Genomic DNA, 21,718 nt, shown 5'->3' with positions numbered 1-21,718 from the left:
ATGTTTTATGTGTTTTGCCCTACATTTCTAAACCCTTCAGCACCTGCACTTCCTCACATATACATGTGAATAAGGCTAATAAATCATATGCCCCTGATTTCTTTTTATTTTATTTATTTAACATATTTTTATACTGCCCCAAACTTACGTCTCTGGGCAGTTTACAATGAAACAAAATAAATGACAACAGAAAACATTAAAAACATTACAACAATTTAAAATTTTAAAACAATGTTAAAACTATTAAAACAGTATTTTATTAAAAGTCTAGGTCAACATATGTGTCCTTAAAAACTTTTTAGAAGTTGTCAGAGAAGGGGAGGCTCTTATTTCAGCAATGAGAGCATTCCAAAGCTTCAGGGCAGCAGCGGACAACACCTGCCCCCAAGTAGCCATCAGATGAGCCCGGTGGCAACTGCAGACGGTGGCAACTGCTCTCATGATTATCTTGATGGGCAAAGGTGTTCAAGACAAAGAAGGCATTCTCTTCTTACCCAGGGCCCAAGCATTTTAGGGCTTTATAGGGTATACCTAGAACCTTGTATTTTTCCTGGAAACCTACTGGCAGCCAGTGTAGCTCTTTCAGCATGGGAATAATATGGTCTCCCTGAGATTACTCAGAGACCAACCTGGCTGCTGCATTCTGGACCAACTGTAGTTTATGGACTACATACAAAGGCAGCCCCACATAGTGTGTATTGCAGTAGTCCAGTCTGGAGGTTACCACCATATGGACCAATATTCTGAGGTTGTTTATCTCAAGAAACGGACACAGCTGGTGTATCAGCCAAAGCTGATAGAAGGCACTTCTGGCCACCGCCTCAACCTGGGACACCAGGGAGAGGCTTGGATCCATAAGCACCCACAGACTGTGCACCTGTTTCTTCTGGGAAAGATGTGATCACATCCAGAACAAGCAGATCAAACTCATCTCCTGAGTCCTTACCCCACACAATGAATTCTTCCGTCTTTTTTGGATTCAGCCTCAGTTTGTGATTTCTCTACAGCCCATCACCATGTCCAGGGAGGTTATGCCTTCTCCCCGTGATGCTGACATGGAGAAACATATTTGTGCATCATCAGCATACTGCTAGCACCCTGCACCAAATCTCATGATGATTTTTCCCAACGGTTTCATTTAGAACATCAGAGACAATATGGAGCCCTGTTGTCTCTGAGGGACAACATGCAAAGGTTCAGATTTTGAAGATCAACAGTCTCCAAGGGACACTATCTAGTACCTGCCCAAGAGGTAGGAACGGAACCACTGCAAAGCAGTGCCTTCCACTCCCAAACCCCTCAGACGCTCCAGAAGGACACTTTGGTTGATAGTATCGAAAGCTGCTGAGAAATCCAAAAGGATCAACAGAGTCACACTTCCAATTCCCAAGTGGAAATCATCCATCAGGCTGACTAAGGCAATCTCCACCCCATAGTGGAGCATCCTGCCCTCCCTCAGAGAAGCAGGGAGGTATTCTTCTCTGGAGGTATCTGCAGGTGCCAGTAGCTGACATACAGCAGAGGCTTCCACGTTTGTAGAGTACAATGCAGGTTGCAGCATCTTCCTAATGGCCCATACTTGAGGAAATGTTGAAATTGCATAAGGGTGTTGTGCAATTTTAAAGCCACTGGAAATAAGGGCTGTATGGTGTATAGCTTACACAGAGGGGAAGCAGCAACAGGAATAGTTTGAAGAACTCTTGTTCTGTTCTCAGAATGGCAGAGTGTATAATGCTCAGTTTGCTGCTCATGGTGGCTTTCTTCTTTTGTGAAATAGGGAGAAAAGTACTGGCACCATTACTTCTGAAGACCAAAATAGACATAAGAAAGCACTTAGAAATCATTCTCACAACTATATTCTTTTTTTTTTGGGGGGGGGGGGTGCCTTGGTTAAATCCACATGTGATGAATTGACTATGCTGAACTATTCTAACGAATGTTCCGACACGCATACAGATTGCAACTCCTGAAAAAGTCTTGAAGATTATTTGAATCAGAATATGTTAACCATCTATCCATTAAATAAGTGCCTAGCATAAACACATTCATTACAGAAATCAACTTATTTTGACTTTACCATATAAAAGAAAAGGATACCCTTTAAAATGGAATACAGTGGCATGTGCAGACTTGTGTTTGTTACACACAACAGTGATGTGTGGGTAACACACTGGCTTTTGCAACACATGGTACTTGTTTAAAGATGGCATTTCCCCATCTTTGGAAGCTTGTTTAATATTATCTGGCCCAAAAGGAAAGGAAAAGCGGGGGGAAAGCCCTGTAAAAATATCTTGACTATGTGGGAAGAAATCTTTTCTTAATTTGTATGACAGCTATATTGAATAATTAACTCTCAGAAGAGAAATTAATATGGTTTTTGAATAGAAAGGCATCTTAATAGTCATACACAAACATACTTCCCAATACAGCCACCCAAAAGCACACAATTTTCAGTCTGCATGTTTTATGAAATCCTATATATTTCATCTTGAAAAAGCCATTCCTTCCTATATGCAATTAAAAAAAAAAAAAGACAAGCAAAAGCATGAAGTCTGTTTGTTTAGAAGTCTCTAACTCAAGATGCTCTCACCTTTCACTGTACAAGGATGGGCCTTCTCTTTGCTGCCCCAAAGTTTTGGAATGCATTCCCTGCTGCAAAAAGAGCCTCCCCATCTCTGACAATTTTTAAAAAAATCTTTAAAGACACTTTTGTCCACCCAGGCTTTTAATTAAATACTGTTTTAATAGTTTTAACATTGTTTTAAAATATTGTTTTAAGGTTTTAAATTGTTGTAATGTTTTAATTTGTCTGTTGTCATTTATTTGTTTTAACTAACATTTTAACTTTTCTGTTGTCATTTTTTGTTGTATACCGCCCAGAGATGTAGGTTTTGGGCAGTATAAATATGTTAAATAAATAAATAAACAGACATTCTAAGTCACTTCTGACTGTATCCTGTCAACTAAGAATAGTCAGTCAGATCTTTCAGGAAGGTTCACAAGCAGGACATGACAGTTATATCTAACTATCCATGATGGACCACTAAGTCAGCCATAACACTGCATGAAAATAAGTTCCACTGAAACCCAAGGAGGCTGAATACAGAGGATGACAGGGCTCCTGCACCATTTGTCAGCTGCAAATTGTCATTTGGGGTGAGAAAAGCTGCACCTACACAATGCCCTTTTCTAAACAACTATTCAAGATACAGGAGCCTTGACCGCTTTTCCATTTGTCACCGCACCTGAAATCAGTGGGTCTTTATTTATTTATTCTTCCATTTATATCCTGCTTTTTCCTCTGAGGAATACAGAGCGGTGTTAATAACCTTAACTAAACTTGATTTAATCTGTAACATTAAAGAAATTCTGAAAGATGGATTTCATGCCCAAGCATACTTTTAATGTAGTCTGATGGAAGCACATGGTTAGGATCCAAACAACAGTGAGAATCAGAACCATAGTGTGGTTCCTGAAATGATCGAGCAATGCTATAATACTTCTATAGCTACACTGAACAACTATGCTTGCATCATCACCTTCAATCATGTTTCACTTTACCCTTGTGAGCAGCCATCTTCTACATGTGGAAGAGCACCTTTGGGTCCTAAAATTGCTCCAATAATAACCAGGGGTGAACAAACTGAAGGTTTCTGGGAGCTACATTTGTTGTTGTTGTTTTTGCCAGACCCTTGGGAGCTATCACCACAAACAGCAGCTTGGAGAGATGGAGTCAGTCACTACGGGCGCTTAGAGAGGCAGAGACCATTGAAAAATTGCAGCCTGTACAAAAATATACATAGACAGAATAAATAAATTTTGACATCAAAACCCCTGAATTCCAGGAGACTTTTGCTGAAGCAAAATTCCACGAGCAAGATGTGCTGTTTTGTTGGGGAAGAAACTAGAGAGAAACTAATGGCCAGGGGTGGGGGAGCAACCCAGGGGTCCATACTGACGCGGGTGAGGACATGAGCAGTCCCTGCCCCTGTGCTGGAGTCCAATCCCCAACACAGCTAGGGATCTACAGCAAACACGGCTCCATGAGTGGTAGTACACTTGGCAGCTGCAGGGCCAATTGGGTGATTGGGGGTGGAGCTGGGGAGTTGGAGATAGGTAGAGTGTCGGGGTTGCCATGAGCACAAGCACTCTTTTAAGACAAAAGCTGCTCCTCCCACTGGGAGTGCCATATAGCATTTCAGGCTCTATTTAGTGAGGCAAGGACCAATGGTGAGGGGGCAGAAGGCTGGAAGACACTCCTGAGTCCAGTGAGGCCCTAGGACAGCAGCCAAGTGTTCACGCGAAGGAGAACGGTTTTGGAGGATGAATTACCTCGTTTCAATCTCCAAGGCAGGAGAATTGACATGTATAACTTTATGTATGACTTTATGATTGCAGTCAAAAAGGTTGGTTTTTAGTCCTCCAAATATATTAGAGTAAGAAAAGAGCTGATGGTTTTCTGTCATTTCTTTTGAATTCACTGGTATGTGGAAACCTCAGTGTTACTGCACAGAACAGAAGCAGATTCATCTATCCCTTGGACAATTAACTGTTCTGTATAAAGGCCCGCTAATGAGACATTAACTAAGTTTGCCAGCTCAGCTAGCTACCAATTAGCTACTGTTTTGGGGGGCTCAGTCAGAAAAGCCACTGACAGTATGTACTAGCTTTAAGCTTTGAACTCTCTCTCCCCCACAAAGTTACAGTAAGAATAAAAAGGAATAAAACAACGTTCCCTTTCCCCTTCGCCGATCACATCGTCGTTTCTAAAGCTAGTGCAATCATACTGATCAGGTGTTTGGGGTTAAATTCTAAACTTGATTATGCGTTTTATCTGCACTTCCCAAGCTTTAGCATTTGGAGCAAAAGACTTCATGACCTGATGCTGAAATTTCAAGAGCCTGTCAAGTGGGAAAGCAACATTACACTGGATAAAAAACAATTGTGTGGTGTGTTTTTTGGCTTGTGTCTTTGAAAATATATTAAAGGTGGTTATTACTAGTTGACATATTTGCTGACATTTGTCACAAGAAAATATTCACATGTGAGCTTGCTAGTATGCTTAAAGCTGCCAAAGGCTTTTGAAATATTCAGTTTAAAACATAGTATCTTTATAGTCAAGAGGTAGATCTTTATATATATGCTTTAATTGTGTATACTCCTGATACACAGAATGCCTCATTCATAAATTATTAATGCTTTGGGAATGTGCTTAGTAATCAGGGCTAAGCAGCACAGATATGTACAGGTACATGCGAGATAAAATTCACTTGCTATCTGCCACACAAGTACGTGCACGTTAGGGATGTGCACAGAATTGGGCAGGGGTGGCTCAAGGGGGTGGGGGGTGCCACTTTAAGGGTGCACTTACCCCTCCCCCCACCGGCACTCATTTTTCAGAAAAGCCTTCGGGGCAGCAGTGTATCTCCCTGCTGCCCCTTCCCCCTCTTCTGCCAGAAGTGGCTGGAAGTACCAGATGTGCGTGTGCACATCACACATGTGCACATGCACATCAGACGATAAGTGCACCATCCCCCGCCCTTAAAGTGACACCCCCCGGCTTCAAACTTCAACCCACTCCCCTCTCCCCCCGGCCCAGTGTTCGAACCTGTTTGGAGGCCCATAAAAGGGCTTCCAATCAGGTTCATGCATATCCCTAGTGCATGCACTCTCTCCCGCTCAAGAACATTTAATCTTGATTTTTGAATAACACAAAAATACAAACAATTTTGTTAAACTGGATCACACAAGCCACTTCTGATCCAGTTAATGTTATTGTTCAATATCCAGACTAATATTGCGCTGCTGGAACAGTGCTTTCCTTTATGTGAGGGAAAGCAGCGATTTTAGCCAATCCTTCATTCCATCTGCAACTGAAAAATACATTCCTGGGGTCCTGTAACCTTGGCAAAAACTGCTCTCTCCACTTGTGCAATGGGGGGGGAAACAGTTCTGCTAGTGCAGCATTAGTTTGCATTCCTATTTTTCTCTTTTTACATGTACAGGCAAACCTTGTTATATACCGACTCTGTATCCATGATCTTGCATATTTGCGAGTGTCTAATTCATTCATTCATTCATTCATTCATTCATAATTGACACTCAATTTCATATTCACAGATATGAAAGGGTTAAAACCCATGTGTCTGTGATTCCTAGAGGGCCAGAATTGACCATGAAGGTCATTCCTAGCAGCCATTTTCTCAGAAGGAGCCATTTTATGGCTCATTTCTTATAGTCTCCCAAGTTCCAATCCCACACAATAAGTACTTCTGTGTTATCTAGATTCAGTCTCAGTTTGTTATCCCTCATCCAGCCCATTACTGCCCCCAGGCAGGCATTTCGAGAGGTTATGCCTTCTCCTGATGATGCTGACATGGAGAAATAGATTTGGTTGTCATCCGCATACTGATAACATCCTCCATCAAATCTTCTGATGATCTCTCCCAGAAGTTTCACATAGATGTTACAAAGCATTGGAGACAGTATGGAGCCCTGGGGGACACCATACAAAAGTTCATACAGTCGTCCTTCTCCAGTCACGAGGGTTCAGTTCCTGGAAAACCTCATGACTGAAGAATTCGCAGTTGGAGAGCCATTAAAATCAATGGCAAATGGGGTTAGGGGAATCATGGTTGGGAAAAGACTGGGGGGGGGAATTAAAAATAGAAAACACCATCCCTGACCCCCAGAAATGGCCCCCTGATCCCCAGAAACCACCTCCTGACCCCCAGAAATCATCCCGATCCCTGGAAATACCTCCTAACCCCTGAAATCCCACCCAAACCCCAAATTTTTCCCCCAAAATCTCACTAAACCACGGATACTCAGGTCGTGGTTGGTGAGACCTAACACAATTTCCCAGTCGCAGATACTCGAACTCCTCTAAGCACATAAGAGGAGTTGCTGGACACTTCTGCATCAGACACTTCAGTAATTGTTGGGTCTGAGTTTAAGTTGGCCCTAATACAAGAGATTTTTTCCATAAAGAACTCATTAAAATGTTACAGTGGGTAACTGATAGTTCCAAATTCTGATTCAGGGAAGGAGGGCTATGTACTAACCCCCTTACAACCGTGAACAACTCCACTGGATGTGAGCGTGTGGATACAATAGGGACAGAAAATCATTTATTTGCCACACACACTGCCTGAGCATAGGTCATCAAATGTCCTTCTCCACTTGCACTCCAGTCATCTACCTTGCTGCTTCAGATCCCATAGATCTTCCGTATTCCAAGGGGCCAGTTTTGAAGTGGGTTGGAAAGGATGCTTAGGAGCGATCATGTCTACTGCCCTGGTGAGTTGACTGTTCCAATTCTCCACCAGGGCATCAACAGGATCACTGGCAGAGCCAACACTGATTCCTTCCAAGGCTTCTTGGAATTCTACTGGATCCAATAACCTTCTATGGTGGACCATCCTCATAGGCCCTCAACCCTGCAGAGGTGAGATCTGAGTGTGAGTCCAACTTTAACCAGTTGGTTGTCCATCCATGACAATGGGGAAATCACAGGAGTCCCTACCCATGGAACACCACCCTGATCAAAATAAAACAGCAGATCAAGTGTGAGACAAGTCCTGAGACCTCTTGGTATAGGCCTGAGACCTCTTGTGTCAGTCCTGAGACCTCTTGGTATAGGCCCATAGCTGTAATGGCCACTATGAACTCCTGAGCTGCCCCAGACAAATCATTCCCAAAGTGAGCGATGAAGTCCCTCACCACCACAAATCTAGGGGATTCCAACACCAACTCTGCAACCAAGTCTATGAGCTCAGTTAGGGACTCTGTTGGGCAGCGGAGTGAGCAGTACACCCAACAGACATCCCAGTGTTTCCCTGGTACCCAGACTTAAGTACACACATGTGATATGACCAGATACTTTCACAGCAATCCTGGACCACAACCACTCTACCTTCCAGCCCATGTCACCTCACTTGCTGCTCAGCAGAGTACTCTGGAGGAAGAAGCTGGGATCAGACTGGCTACCAGCCTCCCCCAGTCGCTGTGATACATACCAGGTCAGCCCTTCATCCGTAATCAGATCATGGATGATTTCTGATTTATTCTGGACTGATCTGATGTTACAGAGGAGCAAGGTCAGGTACTGTGGGTGGTGGGCACTGCTCCACGAGGTCAAAGAGCCAGCAAGACAGCCGGAAAGGGAAACAGCTATTAGATTTTTCCCTTCCCCTGTAACAGCCTGCTGACCTGGCAATGTTACTTCTTCTATTCCCCAACACCACCGAAATAACTGTCTCACAGTCAATGGACACTCCCCCGTCTCCCCATCTCCAGACACATAGTAGATTGATTTCATCCAAGACTCCACAATAGAAGCTCTCAACAGCAGCTTCAGCTTCTTGTACAATCATACAAGAGCATAGTCTTCCCCAGCCCTCAGACCAACACTGAAGGCCCAGCACCAAAGACCGGCCCCCTTAATTATTTGAGTTAATGAATGAGGAACATGTACTGGTTGTAGAACCTCCCTGGCCAAGTTCTGAAGTAATCAAATCCATGATCTGTATCAAAATGAATACACATATGAATCAGAATAGCAAACAATGGCTAATTGATTCATTTAATGAACTTTTTCATTCCCCACTAATGGCAGGAATGTGTTTCGTCTGAGTGCCCACATTACTGTTGTTTGTACATCTAGTTGGAAAGAACAATGCAGCTTCTTCTGTTTGGCAGTGATCATTCAAAGCTGTGAGAAGTTTTGGTCCAAGAAAAAACAGAAGCATTTATATTTGAACCAAAACCTGAAATCAATTGTTACAAAAGAATCAAGAGTCAATAATACATATGTAATCTATTTATTAATAATCATTCAAATTCAATAATCCTGAGCTTGAGAGGTACTGTAATCCTGATATAGATCAACTATTTTCAACGTTTCAGCAGAACTACATGTAGTTTCTCCATTCAATTCCTTCCAGGATCATCAGATACAGTATGTTCAGAATATAACCAATAGCAAATAACCACCAGAAGTGTTTCAACTATACAGTCTTCCTCAGTGGCTTCTCTACCTCTGCTTATTGTAATTATTAATTATTATTACTATTATTATTATTAACAACAAACTTTATTTGTTAGCCACCCCATAACAAATTGTTCTCTGGGTAGCTCACTACCAATATAATTAATTCTAATATTAAGTTGGAAACAGTGTCCATAATTCCCTTCATAATAGTTCTACTCTTTGGGACCCAATAGTTTTGCTCTTTGTTACTGGTTATCCCTCCTGGAACCCATTTCCCCCCCTTCTTTTCTAAGGGCATATTGTTCTATGCATGACCCGTCTTTTCTAAGGGCATATTGTTATATGTATATGCATGACCCATCAGTCAGGGATAAACAGGTGAATGGACCACAGAAAGGCATATAGTTCACACTGTGAAGCGGGAAAATTAGTATTAGAAAAATGATTAATAATAATGAAATGGAGAGGGCAGCTACATGTGCCCAAAGCTCAACTGCGAGAACAAAAAAGATGCCACATCCAAGATGGTGAATCTGCAGCTAAATTCCATTCTGAAATGATAGACCAAGACCCAGTAGCAAGCCTTGTGGTGTGCTGCCAAGCAGCTGCAGTACCATATATCTGGTAAACTAGTTTGTCATTTTATCCCAAAGCTTGAGAGATGTTAGACAGTTAAGATGATGCCTTTCATTACACTGTTTAATCTTCTCTTTTGCCAGCATAAATCACTTAACACAAAACTTTCTGCCAAGCTGAACAAAACGTAGCTAATGGTGTAATTAGATGACATGATGTAAACTGACTGATATGAGCAAATCACAGCCAAATTCAAATATTTCTGCCTCAATAGAAAGGAACAATATTCAGAGTCACTACAGAGTAAAGAAAACCTTTATATATTTCAGAATTTCTCTATTCTGACTTAGAACACCATAGGATCTTAGTGCTGCCTAAACAAATTTAAAACTATACAAGAAAATTACAACCATCAAGCACAAAGAAGTTAAGAAACAAAATGAGTAAAAATCACAGTAATCTAGCTTAAGCAAAAAAAGGACTATCTAACCAGGCAAATCTTCAACTGATTTCTAGAAATCAGCAGAATGAGCCTGCCAGGCCTTCTGAGAAAGCATCATGGTTGCCCTATTCAGGCATTATAAAAAGTGTACCCCAAAACCAGGCTCTCAAGCTGATGGGCCCAGAAGCTCCACCCCCACATCCCGTAGTTACAGCGTTTGTCTGCAGAGACAAACAGTATAACCGTGAGAAGTGAGGAGTAAGCACATCAGTGTGGGGGTTGGGCTTCAGAGGGTGTTCTCAGCAACACTGTAAGCAAATGCAGCATCCCTACATTTTATGATGCCTGGGCTTATGAGGGGACAGCCACCAAGACAGGCACCTGTCTCAGGTAACATCACCTGTCTTCAGGCACCTGTCTTCAGGTAACACCACGTTTTAAAAAGAACCTCCTTGGAAGATCTAAATGCGTGTGAGGTATAGTGGGAACACATCATTCATAAACAAAAAGTGGCTCAAGATAATTCAGTTTTCAACATCTTACCTTTCCCTGATACAATAGGAAGTTACATTTGCTGTTTTTACTTTCACGACTTATTTTCTGTTGCCATTTTCCTGTATTGAGTCTTGGGAGCCAAGACAATCAGCTATAAACAGACATTCACAATGGTTGGCAAGTCCTAAACAAAGGCAGAAGTTAGATGATAAAATATGAACTTCTGGTAAGAACTAAATCTGCCTACTTTCCTTTCACTATTCCTACTAAATTTTGTCCAAATCGGTTAGGCAGTTCAAAGGTTAGTCCATTTGTGCCTCAAATGTTCATGTGTCTGCCATCTTGAATCAGGGTGGATGACATCACCACCAGCTATGCCTTTGAGGTGTCCCTACAACTGTACAAGATTTGGTCCAAATTGGTTCCCTCTTGTGCCTCCTGTTCATTCATCCATCATCTTGAATGGATGACATCACCACAAACATCACCATTGAAGTGTCCCTATGTGTCCCTATAGTTGTAGCAAATTTAGTTAAATCGGTTAGGTAGTCCACAAGTTAACCTTTGTTACCCAGAAAGCCTGTTTGGGAGGATCCCAGGAGCACCCCAAACACCTGATTTGGAGCTACAGGCTTGTAGTTTCAATTTTGCCTCTCTGAGCCCACAGGATCATGAGTTCACCATTTGGTTCACATGAGCTAACTCATGAATATGTCACTTGGCACGTAGCATGGGAAAGGTGGCTCAAGGTCAAGTGCAACTTGCAACTTAAGGAGGAATATCCCTCTGCTTGCCTCCCTGATTGCAACTCAAGTGAGGAAGCCGAAGTAGACATGAGTTAATTAAGTACTACTCTTCTAAAGAACCAGCCAAATGCTCATCTTGTATGTTGGCACAGCTTATCTCCTTCGCAGGAAGGGCTAGATAAGAGGTAACAGGCTCATCTCCTTCCCTAACAAACGTGTTAATGGCTGGTTCGGGGCACAAGAAGCAAGCTTGTTAAAACATTCCTAGGCACTCCCAAGGTCCTTCCTGACCATGAGATAAACTCTGATGTGCCCATTTCATTCCACCCTTCACAGGTTTCTTACCCTATCCACCTCATTGTGCTGGTAGAGCACACCAGCAAAGTTTGAACCAGACACAATGTATTCCTTTGTTCATTACCATTGTCATCCTTTCCAACAAAAAGGTGTGGTCAGCATTCCACCTCAGGACAAGATGCTGCCTATTTTAGCCCTTAGACCACCAAACCATGTGTGTCTTCCCTGGATTCACCAGTTGAATGTCCGTGTGTTTGGGAATTAGCTACACCATCTTGCTGTGCCTAGACTCTCGTTCCCATCCCGTTTGTCGCTCCATATCGGGCCTGCTTCCAAGCCCGATCTATGCAGCACACTAGGCTGCCTCCAAATACTAGTCTTCTGAGATCAGAACCTCTTTGGATTTTTCTTTTTTGGATTTTTCTTTGAGCCTCATGTGGCACTTCAGTCCCTGCTCCTGCCTTCCCACCTGTCCCAGAGAATAGAGGTCCTTTGATATTAGTTGAGCAACAAGGGTCCACACACCCCACCAGATGGATTGGATATAACTAATCTATGCTTCTGGCACCCATCTTCTTCTGCTCTCCTTAAATCCAAAGCTGTTTTCTAAGACCATTTCTCTCGTCAGCCTTGAGTGGATTTAATTCAGATATCAAGCCAAAACGCCTCTTCATGAGCTTCAATTTAATACTCTTAATATTATTAGCCTGATTAGCTTCATTAGTTATTGTGTTGCTTGCTAATAAAGATTTCTTTCCTGTACCCCTAAACCTTAAAAGCAAGTTTAGATGGAGTAGCCGATTCTTTGTTGCACTTCAATTCTCTGTGAGTCATTTCCAAGACCAAAGCTTTGCACAAATTGATTTGAAAATTAGCTACTCCATCTAAACTTGCTAGTTTCCCACACAAGCCCTAAAATAGTCAGGAAGTGTTTGCCAATTCTCCCAGGAGCATTATCATTAACATCCTCTTGTACCTGAAACATTTGTGCATGTCTGCCATCCTGAATTGGGGTGGATGACATCATCCCAAACCACACTGTTGAGGTATCCAGTGTTCCCTCTAATTTTTAAAATCAGCGAGTGGAAAGAGTATTGTCCTGGGCAGCAGCAACAAGTCAGTGTGCACACATAACTCTCTCCCTCTCCCCCGCCCCCCCACAAACACACACAGACACAAATTACTTTTTAATCCTTTTTTCCCTGCAGAGGGGGAGCTGCCACTGCCTCCTGACCTCCTCCCACCCCCACCACCAGTCTCTCTGGGCACTGCTGGTGGGGGGAGCCGCTGGGGAGCTACCGCCATCTCCCATCCTCCCCCTTCCCGTCCTCCTCTGGCTGCTCCATCTGCAGGCACAGGGGGAGCTACTGCTGCCTCCCATTCTCCTCCCCCCTGCCAGGTCTCTCTGGGCTTTGTCTGTCTAGGCTGCTGGGGGGAGCCGCTGGGAGGAGCTGCCGCCACCACCTCCCATCTTCCTCTGGCTGCTACAGATCTTGTGAGATCTTGTGAGATCTGCAGCCGGAACAAGAGGAGGAGGAGGCCCAGTTGGCAGCAGAGGGGGCAGAGAGAAGGAAGAGGCATGGCAGCAACCCAGTCGGGAAGAGGGGGAAAGCACAGTAATAATTCCAAGCTGTGGAGTGGAGAAATGGGGTGCTGGGGACCAGGTGCCAGGAAGCAGAGGTGAGGCCTGCGCTGGGGTCTGGAAGCTGGTGTGTGCATGAGCACCGTAGAGGGAGCATAGGAAGTATTTGTGTCACTCACTACAACTACACCAAATTTGGTTCAAATCAGTTAGGCGGTCCCCAAGTTAGCCCACTTGTGCCTCAAACGTTCACACATCTAACATCTTGAATCAGGGTGAATGACATCATCACAAACTATGCCGTTTAGGTTTCCTTATGTGTCCCTACAAATGTATGCAACTGGGTTCATATTGGTCCAGGCACTGAGAAGTTGATTTGGGAAGGGGGCACATACATGGACACACACACACACATACACAGAGCCAGAAGATCTCATAAGCTTACTTTCCTTAAGAAAAGTAGGCTAAAAATGGAAGGTTTAAGGAGCTGGAGCTAGAAAAGAGCAAATAATCAAAGAGAAGCATGAAGAAGCCTTGGCACTGGACCAATTAGTTGTTATGCAGGACTTGTGTGTTTGGAACTCCTCTGTCTTGTTTTAAAAAACAGCTGTGGATGACAATTTTGCTTTTTCCTTTGCCGTTGCACCAATTCCCCAATGCAAATCATTCCCCTTCAATATTGCTATTCAACTTAGAGGGGGGAAATATGCAGAAGCCTGTGTGTCTCCGCTTTGTACTAATAGCAGTTTGCAGGGGGAGTGACTTGCCATTCAGAAATCAGTGAGCAGGCAAAGGGTTAACCTCCCCCTATGTAGTAATATGTGAGCGTTTAATATTACATACTAAGTAAGATTAAATATTAAGCATTCAGCATTTGGGAAAGAAGCTAAAGACTACACCCTTTAGATTGTTCTGGTTATACTTTCTTTTTCCTATTCAGTCTGTATGTGCTTTGTCTGCAACAAACAGCTTACTGGGGGGGGGGGGGGCGTTTCTATAAAAAAGAAAGACTCTACTTTTCTTTTAAGAGCAAGAACTTAACATCCTATCTCCATGCCACAGTTCCAATCAGCACCCCCAGTGGAGAAAGAAAAGACACACAAAACTCCCATTAAGAAACTCTCATCTAACATCTAGTTATTGTGTGCCAGAGTCAAGCCTTCATCCCATTAGCTTCACAGCCAGTTTGGTTTGCATGCAAAGAAGTGTTGGGTGAAAAAAATAAAGAACCAGAAGCAGGCAAAAGAGGCAAATAAACATATGGAAGCAGGATGAGTCACTAAGTCAAGCAAGCAAAAGTTGCAAAGCTTTGGACTGTCAAACAATTTTTTTCTTTTTAATCACCATCCCAGGCACATGCCAGACTTATGAACTAACCATCTATTTATCACGTCGTTTGAGCTTAACATATTTAAAAGTTTCTCCTACTTGTCTCTAAATTCTGGAAAAACACTATTCCAGTTTACATCATTTTGACACATTGTGAAAACTGGCTTATCAGTATTTCTTTTCTGACAAGAATGAGTATTTGTTGGGTGCATGATACAATTTTTATAATCAAAAATAATGTAACTTATAATGCCTTAGATTTCTAGATCTTGCTTTCCACCTTTAAAAAAAAATTAGCCTGGCCACACTTCACATAGCTGAGAGGCAAGGAGTCAAACTTAATTAAAGCCAGAAACAAACTAAAGAACAGCAGCATGAAATGTACTGATTGCCATCTGCAGGACACTAGGGATGCTATTAATGGAACTGGCCCTGGGGTGCTTGGTCAGCATCTCAATGTTCGGGCTTTGGGGGGAATTAGCTCTTGAGGGGGTCAACTCCACCAGTTTTAATTTGTACAAACGTTTTGACTCAAGAAATGACTGGATTGAGTCAAACTATGGTTTCAAATCAAAAGAATAATTTATTTCATAGAGGGGAATACAGCAAGAGAATGGTGTGATTAGAGCAACGAAAATACGTTACTAAGCAATTTAACTACAATGAGGCATTTTTAGCTTCAAGTCTATTAAAAATATGTTTCAGAGTAAAGCAAATGTAATTTATTTATTTGTTATTTCTCTGTGTAAACCGCCCTGAGGCATTTTTGGAAGGGTGGTATAAAAATAATAACAATAACAATAACAACAATAACAAGAAGAAGGTGTTTTAGCTTAAAGTCTGTGTGAGTTCCCAGACCAGCAAGAGAAAAGAAGCTTGAGAGAGAGATGTAGAGGGAGTTGGATCTTAAAAAGGGGAGCAGGTATAATTCTGGGGGCCAAGGAGAGAAAAAGGCTCACATTCAGCTGATCTGGATGACAGGGCTTCTGGACTGCAGATTCTCGCTCCTCAGTGTAATGGGAAGCAGGAGGGGTGGAGAGGTTAATAGAGGGAGAAATGCCCACGAGAAATGTTTCTCCGAGGGTCCAGCTTCCTATCATTCCAAGGCAAGCTGGATAGATTGCCACAAGTCTCAATCCAGATAGTGATTTCAAGCTCTTTTCAGCGTGCAGGGGGGCAAAAGCAGTGCCCAATGGAGTCCCAAGTATAGCAAATGAGGGAGCATGAAGATGGCTAGATGGAATACCGAATGGAGCACAAGAGTCCCAGGTGGCAAGACTAAAGAAGCAAACTAGGGTATGGAACTGGGGGTATTTACATCCCAAAACATGCCTTGGGGGCACATCCCTACTGTCATGATTTGCTATCTAGAATTGTCTGGGTGGACCTGTGCAGAATGTATTGTTACTTATGGTTCTTCCTGGGTGTGACAATGTGGGTTTTGCCTTCTGTATGCAAGGCTGATTGTGATGAAAATCAGAGTATGCAGGTGTGCGAAAGAATATCCGTGCTGGGACGGACTCTCCAATAATCCTATCAATAATTTCAATGGGTACACTGCTAGAACCCCTTTCACTGACTCATCTCCTTTGTAATGGGGAGAACATTACTTAGTGGACCTGACTTCAGTCACTCATGCATTGGTAACATCCAGATTGGACTACTGCAATGTGCTCTGTGTGGGACTGCCCTTGAAGACTGTTCGGAAGTTTCAGCTGGTCCAGAAAGCTGCTGCAAGGATGCTCGTGGGTGCAAGTCACTTCATGAGTATCACACCCACCCTGAGGCAGTTTCATTGGTTACCAGTCCGCTTCCGGGCTAGATTCAAGGTGCTGGTCTCGACCTTTAAAGCTCTAGATGGCTTGGGGCCGGGGTACCTGTCGGACTGCGTTCGCACATATGAATCTGCCAAGGCCCTCTGCTTGGCATCTCAGGCCCTGCTCATGGCCCCGCCACTAACAGAGATTCGGTTGTTGCGGACTAGAGACAGGGCTTTTTTGGTTTGTGGGCCCTCCCTGAAGAGCTTTGCCATGCTCCCTCTCTCAGTGTTTTTAAAAAACAACTTAAAACACACCTTTTTAAAGGAAGCTTTTTAATGCTCCAGTTTTGGTTATATCTGGTAGGTTCTTTAGCTTTTTATAATTTTCAGTTTTTAGCTTTTAAAATAACTTTTAATTTCAACCTAATAATGAGTGGGATTTTAACCTGACTTTTAACTTCTTTGTTGAATTTGGAAAATTTTATAACTTATATTGTGTCTTGTATCTATTTTACTGTTGTGAGCCACTCCGAGCAGTAGTGCACTGGAGGGGGAGGGGTATAAGTATTTTAAATTAAATAAACAAACAAACAAACAAACAAACAAACAATAAATACTCTGCTTTCTTCCTGCTCAGCATAATCAGCTCGTTAACATGTTGTTATCTCCTGCAAGAGGATGAAAGGAGTTTAGAATTCACATCTGAGTTCAGAGTGATCTTGGGAGTTAACTTGCTATAGTTAACTCTGGATTCGACTTAGCTGGAACCCCTTGCCTAGGAGGGAGGAGGTGGATCTAATCCCTGTTCCAATTTGCGTTGTTTACTTACAAATCTAGGTGCGACTAGCCCACTACCAACTAAGCAACTTGTCCCCATGTGTACTATAAACTGAGAGCTCACGGTGCAGTAAAGCTCCTGAGAATATCCAAAGCCTGGAGATACAACTGCAAAAAGGGAGGCTCCTGGGAGCTGGGTAACAATTTGCACGGACCGCTTGTGGCCAGTGTTCCCTCTAATTCTTATCATCAGTGAGCAGAAAGGGTTTTGTTCTGGGTGGCAGTATCAAAGCAGTATGCATGTATCACTCTCTCTCCCTCTCCCACATACACAACGGGAATTTTTTTAAAAAAATTAAACCTCCCCTCCCCACACACAGTCCCTTTAGCTACACTGAGTTCCATCCCCACCCCACACATCTCCCTCTAAAACACAAGCGTGCGCACACATACACCCACTCTCTCTCTAGTACTTTCTTTTCCTTCTCACTCTACACACCACACCTCCCTCTGCAAACACACACACAGTCCCTCTAGGCACACTCACACTCACCATCACCCTCCCTCTAGATACACTCCTTTCTGAGCCACTAAGGTATAAGACCAGCAACTGCAAGAAAGCGCTTTGAAAGTAAGGTAAGCACTGGAGCTCCCAGCAGAAACCCCTCCCCTGGCTTTCCCATGGGAGAAGGAAGCCTTAGCCTGTAGGGAGCATGCAGAGGGGAGACAGAACGGAAGGGTAGCTGCTCATGAGCATTCTCCAAACTATTAAACCACAGTCCACACTAGCCGTCGGGGGGGGGGGTGCTAGGGAGAGTGTGCACGTGCCTGAAAACCTGCGCCTCTTCTCCAAGTGGCTTGCTGCCCTCCCTGGGTTCCAGGAGCCTCCGGCTGCAAGGAAAGCAGTCGGGCATGGCCGCAGACTCACTGGAACAATCTCTGCTGCCTGGGCCTTTGAAGGGACATATCACTGATTTTGTAAGCCTCTCTATTTCAGTTGGCTCTTGCTGGGGCCAGAGCATAAAGATTGCCAGCACCTTCAGCAGCCATTGGAGGACAACGGGACTCTGAGCGGGGGACTGGATTCTAATGCGCGCACACACACACTCATCTTGGAGGGAACAGTGCTTGTGGCGGTTCAGTCTGAATTCAGACCGAACCGCTTCTCCATGAACTAGTTCGGTTGAACTGACAAACTGGCTCGAAGCAGTTCGCAATCAAACCACTTGAACAGGCCTGATTTGCGGCAGACCAGTTTGATCGCAAACTGGATCAGCACATCCCTACAGGACACTACTTATTTATTAATAAATACTAAATCACTATCATAGTAGCCTGAGAAACTCCACTGTTCCATCCTATACTCCACCTATGTGACATTTAACTTTAGAACTATTATTATCTATATACAGAGTATTTCAGTTTTTTGCAGCTGCCCAAAATATTACCAAGAAGTCTGAGAAACCTAATTAGTCCTTCAAAAGAATTGGACACAAAGATGGGAATGGGGGAGGGACCCTCTGTCTTTCCAAAGGAGAAACAGGAGACTTGCTGAGTACATGTAGATTATGTCCACAGAATACCTGCCTCCACTTAACCCTCTGGGGCTTTCTGCTTCAGCTGGTTCTTTCAAACTGAGTTTGTAGATCAACAAGTGCTTTTTAAGTTCTTCAAGAACAAATGCTCTCTCTCCCTATCCTATTAAATAATGTCTTACCTAACAACTTGCAGTGATAGCATAGAGCTTCCATCTGTAGAACTTTTCCAGAACACTCAAAAATAAGAGAACAGAAAAGTTGGGTGAAGGCAAATTTTGCCAGTCCCTTTATTTCAATTGCCCTTCTGCTGATTAAAGAGAGCATCTGTGATGGGTCAAGAGTTACTCAGATGATTCATTGTTTGATCTCATGGATCATTTTTATTAGGCTTCTCATGTGCCTTCAGGAAACTTTGATGTTCTTGTAATTTAATGTGTACACAGATATTTATTTACATATCCACTTCCTATTGTGCTCAGGTTTAAAAACACACACACACACAACATAACCTATATGTGCACAGAAGAGTATTTCCTCTGCTTTTGTACCCAAAAGTAATAATTTGCATCCTCAAGCATGCACAGTATTGAACAGCACACATTAGAGATGTGACTTTCAAACCACTCATTCCTTCTACTTCAGAGCAATCTCATAACATTCTCTTTGCAGCCCTTAGCCACGCCAGCACGTCAGTGCCTGTGAAAGGACATATCAAAAGCTAGATAAGTGCAATCCAATGATGCTGATATCATAGGTATACACACACCAGCGCAGAAGTTTAGGTTGGGGTACTATTCTGCTACAAAAATCTGCATGTACACATTTGTATTGAATGCGCCAAAATATGACTTTATTTTCTCAGCATGCAACGTGGGCTAGATCATGAAAGGTTAATGTTTAAACATGTCTGAATATAAATGTCTGTGAATGCTAACCATTAATACTTTCTGAAGACCACTACCCAAATTTTTTTTAAAAAGAGCCCCCCCCCCGCAAATTGGTAACTGCTGGAACAATTGTGACACTAAACATATCACATGTTTTCAAAGTCCTTCTGGTCCCTTCTCCTCCTCACAGAAGGCAGCAATACAGAAGGCCTGAATTAAAAGTACAAAAGGTAACAGAGCTTGGTGGGAAGTTAAGATGCTTGACTAGCCTGTTTAGAGTGAAGCAGAAAAGCTCTATTAGCAACCTGCTGTTTCTGCCAAGCCAGGCCAGTCTCCCTGTGGGGAGACTTTTCATGTGTTATCATTGTTAACCCTCTTTGTGATGCATAACATTCACTTTGCTGCAAGCTTTAAAAAAGTGCTCTAAGTGCAAGGTTTTAATCAAGTCGCATTAACTATTTATTTAAAGGCAATGAACATGCATGTGCTAATCACCTAAATTTTTAAATGTCCAGAGTTGTATGTGCCACCCTTGTTTACAAGTTTGGGGGATTTAAGATCATGTACATCTTAAGTGCAAACTGCAACATATGATAATACTTCTACACTCTGAAAATCAGAACGTACCCTCCTAACTTCAAAAACATTTGTAATTAAACTGTACTAATAAGTACTAACCATTATCCAAACCTCCTAGGGCTTGTTCATACAATTGCTTGTGGTTGTACACACATTTCCCTTTTAAAAAAAAGGAAAAAAAGCAGAAGAACTCTTCAAGCTATAGAATGAAGTTTGCTGTCAGAATATCCAGCCTGTATTGGTCATGCAGTCATTCCCATTAGCTATTACTCAACACAAGAATAGACAGCAGGAATCAGCACAGACTGAAGAAGTGCCTCCACACATGGATTGGAGTGCATAATTATTCTATGTTGAACTTGCCTTTTTGTCACAGTAATCAGTGCTATACAAAAGACTATCCTAAGAATTAAACATAGAATAGATAACACAGATGAAAATCACATATTTTAAATACATAACCCAATATAAATTGAAAAATAAATTCAATCTTTTAAAAAGCAGCAAGAACATGAAAAACTGTCGTCTTGTATCCCTCCCAAGTTCAGCTGCAATTATATAATTGCATCAGATAAATGTAGAATTTGCAGAGTCCAGAAATCATTTTCCTTAAACATCCAATCTAAGTTTAGGCATGGCCCAAGCCTATTTGGCACCAGAAGAAGCAGGCCAAGCCGCCGCCACCCATCACAGCCACAATTTCTTTTCTTCTCAGTGTGCTGAGAAACAACTTCTCCCCACAGCCTCAATCCCCCTTGCTCCACTCCTTAACTGTTGTGGGGGGGGTGGCAACCACCACCACTGCTTAAACTCCTCCTCGTCTCCCCTTCTGGATTCTAATTTCCACACTCTCCCTGTCTACAGGGAGCAAGGAACAGAGCAACAGGACTCGTAGGCTCACACTTCCTATTGCTCCATTCCAGTCCAATGCCTGAAGCCTCTGAGCTCATGGAATGGCTAAACCTTCCTAGGTTTCTAGCCAATACAGATGCAAAAGTAGGTTAGAAAGTATTTGGAAATGCCTAGTGAAGCAGGGATAGGCCTAAAGGCAGAATTTCGGGTTGTCATAAGGCAAGATCTTCAGTTCCTTGTACATCTGTGTGCCAGGACTAGCAGAATCACAATTATGCAACATATACCTAAGTCTGCATAATTCATTTTACAGTAGTTTGTAAAATTACACAATTGTGTCACAGTGGCACTAACTGATCTGTTTTATGTGTACATGTTAAAGGAGTATATGCACTCCTAATTATTGAGTTTCAGTCTTAAAAATAATCTTCCTATGGATGCAATCTACTTCCCAATTCATTATTTCCCTTAAGGCCAGTGTAATTCTATGTAAACAGCACTCATTTGGTATTAGATCAGATGCTCTTCCTCTGGGTTCAGAAACCCACAGTCACCGTTAAATATGCACTATTATGTTGCTTCATCTAGCATAGAGGTGGAATGTATATATTGAAAGGGCAACCCCTGGTAAATGAGCAACCTTTTCAAGTGGTGATTCTCTTATATTTAGCAGGGGGAGAGCAACTGGCCCTATCCAACCCCAGCACAGCATTCCTCCAGTGGCTGTTGGTGGTATTTGCCTTGTGCTTCTTTTTAGATTGGGAGCCCTTTGGGAACAGGGAACCATCTTATTTATGTATTATTTGTTTTTCTATGTAAACCGCTGTGTTAACTTTGGTTGAAGAGCAGTATATAAATATCTGTAGT

At 42.7% G+C, this 21,718-nt stretch overlaps 1 protein-coding gene across 17 annotated transcripts in view; it reads right to left on the bottom strand.

Moving 5' to 3' along the window:
• ROR1 (receptor tyrosine kinase like orphan receptor 1) overlaps positions 1–21,718 on the bottom strand; it is a 353,019-nt gene that overhangs the window by 255,379 nt on the left and 75,922 nt on the right. Inside the window, exon 2 of one of the 17 annotated variants that reach the window (XM_053243362.1) lies at positions 10,554–10,689. The exons of the other annotated variants lie outside the window; for them this stretch is intronic. The gene's annotated coding sequence lies outside the window, so the exon portion shown is untranslated. The remainder of the gene's footprint in view (positions 1–10,553; positions 10,690–21,718) is intronic. 17 annotated transcript variants of the gene reach the window in all.

This window comes from Hemicordylus capensis, chromosome 4, assembly GCF_027244095.1.
Source record: "Hemicordylus capensis ecotype Gifberg chromosome 4, rHemCap1.1.pri, whole genome shotgun sequence".
Lineage (NCBI taxonomy): Eukaryota > Metazoa > Chordata > Lepidosauria > Squamata > Cordylidae > Hemicordylus > Hemicordylus capensis.
Note: the sequence above shows the minus strand (reverse complement) of the source record. Positions and strands in the feature narration are given on the sequence as shown.